The following is a 3,927-nucleotide window of genomic DNA, read 5'->3' on the forward strand; positions in this document are numbered from 1 at the left end:
TCATTAAAAATGAAACACAATAGTGTTTATGACTTTTTCTTTAAATATAAATTTGAACTAAGTTATCCTGTAATTGTAATTAGATGCAACCTGTCATTAAATCCATATATAGTAAAATCCATCACATGGGCATTTTAAATCAAAATAACACTGTCTAATGCTCATATTTTCATTCTACACTATCATAATATTCAAGAGAGGGAACCCTACAATGTTTCATGGTTAAAGTTGTGTAAAGAAAGAAAATACCTACTTGCACTCTTTTGTAACTCACATGATTAATTAATTAAAATTAAATTAAAACTCATTTCCAAAACTCATTGGAAAAGTAAGTTGTGTACATTCAGAATCTGAATCTACCTATCTATATTTAAGTGTACTGTATCATTAGCAGACCTTCAAAATCAGCAAACCCAAGCTTTGCCATTAATTTGTCAATGTGTTTGCCAAGAGATCAGACTGATTAACTAAAAATGCTGATTTAGAGGTATTAAAAATATCCCTTTCAACAACAGCCTTTCCTATCCTAATTTCCAATGAGCTCCTGATTGCCACCATGCCTTAATCTTAAAAACACAGAGTTTGTTTGTTTTTTAAATTGCACACAACCATTCAAGCTCTGTGTTACTGATTCATAAACAAAATAGCCTAGAACAAGGTCAATATATAATAATTCAAGTACAAGCTTGGCAGCAAACAAACAAAAAATGCAGTGCTTAAAATAAGGTCTTGTTAGCACAAACTGAAAATATGTGGTCTATTTATTCCTTGGTTTCAACAAATCAGAGTTATGTTAAGAAGGCCCAGCCTTATAACAAATTTTGATGCAAATTTATCAAGTAGCAGTCTACTTTCCAAAATTGATTCAAGACATTTTGCATGAACATGGCAATTGTTTCCAAATCAGCAAACAACCTGCATGAGTTCAAGTGCTAACTTGGGAGCAGCAGCATCAACATCTGTAAGATAGTGAATGCAGTGTTGTAATCCAAGCTCTGCCCACCAGCATGCACATACAGAAGGACTGATGCTTGAAGTGTGACACTGCAGCTGCAATTTTGCAGATTTTGCCCCCCCCCCAATGGATACCCATGCACAGAGGTACAGAATTCTATCCCAATTCCTCATTGCCTTTACCTTACCTGTCTTTATTATGGTACAGCTTCTCTAGCTACACTTAATGATTTAAAATAAATATCAAGTCATTGATTTTAGGAGTATTGCAATTGACTACTGTATGTACAATTAATCTTAGACACATTGGTTCCAGTACAAATAGAAAGATTTCTACTCACTCCCTGGAAATATAAATTAAAAACAATCCTAAAATATTTAAATTTTAAATGATCTTCTGAGATAAATGTCAGAGTTTAAGATGTCTCTTGGAGATCATGACTTGATAGTGAACAAGAAAAAACCAAACTATCTGGATGCATTTCATCACTGGCCTGTAGCAAAATTTAAAGGACATAACGTGCACAGGATGTTTCAGTAGATGTCAGGATAAAATGTGTGCTAGGTTCTGTCTCTGAAAGTCACCATGAAACATCTATGAAGCAAATTCCAAGTCCATGTTCACTGAATACTCATGCCTGAAATATAAGCATCAATGAGAAGGATTAACTAGGCAACGAAGATTTATTCAAGACTATTGGGAAGTGAACAAGAAGTGAAAACTTATGATATTGTCACATGATATAGGGACTAGGTGATAAAGTGGCTGCTGAAATTTAAAGATCAAAAGCATTAGCCACAATTCTACTGAAAAGCAGTTTATTTCAATGATTTGGCATTAACTATCTTTTCAGTAAAAGATCTGACTGCAAAAAAATGAAGACTATCACTTGACTTGAATTCAGTATTCCGTGAGCTATAGTTAAGCTAAACTTCAAAGCCACTATGAAATCTGAACGATGACTCTGAAAACCAGGATGGTGCTAAGATATTATTAACCAGAAAAGGTCACAGTTGTTATCTGTAAACAACACTGCCACCTGAAAACAGTAGAGAAGTAGTGCATGGCCCACAGCAGATTTGATCTTTCCAGAAGCACAATCCTGTGGAACAAAAAATTCCAGAAGATCTGTAAGAACATTTCTGATTCACAGGTGTATGAATGGAGTCTACAGGTGAAACTCGAAAAATTAGAATATCGTGCAAATGTTCATTTATGTCAGTATGGCAACTCAAAAGATGAAACCAATATATGAGATAGACGCATTACATGCAAAGCGAGATATGTCAAGCCTTACTTTGGTATAATTGTGATGATTATGGCGTACAGCTTATGAAAACCCCAAATTCACAATCTCAGAAAATTAGAATATTACATGACATCAACAACACAAGGATTGGAAATAGAACAATATCGGACCTCTGCAAAGTATAAGCATGCATATGTACTCAGTACTTGGTTTGGGCCCCTTTTGCAACAATGACTGCCGCAATGCGGCGTGGCATGGATGCTATCAGCCTGTGGCACTGCTGAGGTGTTATGGAAGACCAGGATGCTTCAACAGCGGCCTTCAGCTCCGCTGCATTGTTCGGTCTCATGTCCCTCATCTTTCTCTTGGGAATGCCCCATAGATTCCCTATGGGGTTCAGGTCAGGCGAGTTTGCTGGCCAATCAAGCACAGTAATCCCATGGTCATTGAACCAGGTTTTGGTACTTTTGGCAGTGTGGGCAGGTGCCAAGTCCTGCTGGAAAATGAAGTCAGCATCCCTATAAAGCTTGTCTGCGGAAGGAAGCATGAAGTGCTCCAAAATCTCCTGGTAGACGGCTGCGTTGACCCTGAACAGTGGACCAACACCAGCAGATGACATAGCTCCCCAAATCAACACAGACTGTGGAAACTTCACACTGGACTTCAAGCATCGTGCATTGTGTGCCTCTCCATTCTTCCTCCAGACTCTGGGTCCTTGGTTCCCAAATGAGATACAAAAGTTGCTCTCATCAGAAAAGAGGACTTTGGACCACTGGGCAACAGACTAGTTCTTTTTTTCTGTAGCCCAGGTAAGACGCTTCTGATGTTGTTTGTTGTTCAGGAGCGGCTTGACAAGAGGAATACGACATTTGAAGCCCATGTCCAGGATCCGTCTGTGTGTGGTGGCTCTTGATGCACTAACTCCAGCCTCAGTCCACTCCTTGTGAAAGTCCCCAACACTTTTGAATGGCCTTTTCCTGACAATCCTCCCCAGGCTGCGGTCATCCCTGCTGCTTGTGCACCTTTTTCTACCACACTTTTCCCTTCCACATAACCTTCTATTGATGTACTATTGACGAGCAGCACTTTGGGAACATCCAACTTCTTTTGCAATTACCTTTTGGGGCTTTCCCTCCTTATGGAGGGTGTCAATGATGGTTTTCTGCACAACTGTCAGGTCAGCAGTCTTTCCCATGCTTGTGATTCCTACTGAACCAGCCTGGGAGACCATTTAAAGGCTCAGGAACCCTTTGCAGGTGTTATGGATTCATTAGCTGAATAGAGTGGGACACTTTGAGCCTAGAATATTGAACCTTTTCACACTATTCTAATTTTCTGAGATTGTGAATTTGGGGTTTTCATAAACTGTATGCCATAATCATCACAATTATACCAAAGTAAGGCTTGACATATCTCGCTTTGCATGCAATGCGTCTATCTCATATATTGGTTTCACCTTTTGAGTTGCCATACTGACATAAATGAACATTTGCACGATATTCTAATTTTTCGAGTTTCACCTGTATATATTATTAGTCAGTGTTTAGTAAATACAAAAAGTAACATGCTTTGATTTCGTCTGTTAGCCCACGGACCAGGAGGACCAGTGGAAAACTGCATCCTGGGTTTCTAAGAAGAAATTAATTACCCTAACATCAGCACTCGGTTCCTAATGAAATTTGTTCTGAAACAGGAGAGCTGAACAACAGCACACAATGGCCCC

Source organism: Python bivittatus, unplaced genomic scaffold (assembly GCF_059951505.1).
Source record: "Python bivittatus isolate LINGU-HERP-01145 unplaced genomic scaffold, Pbiv_v1 ctg000700_np1212, whole genome shotgun sequence".
NCBI classification, from domain to species: domain Eukaryota; kingdom Metazoa; phylum Chordata; class Lepidosauria; order Squamata; family Pythonidae; genus Python; species Python bivittatus.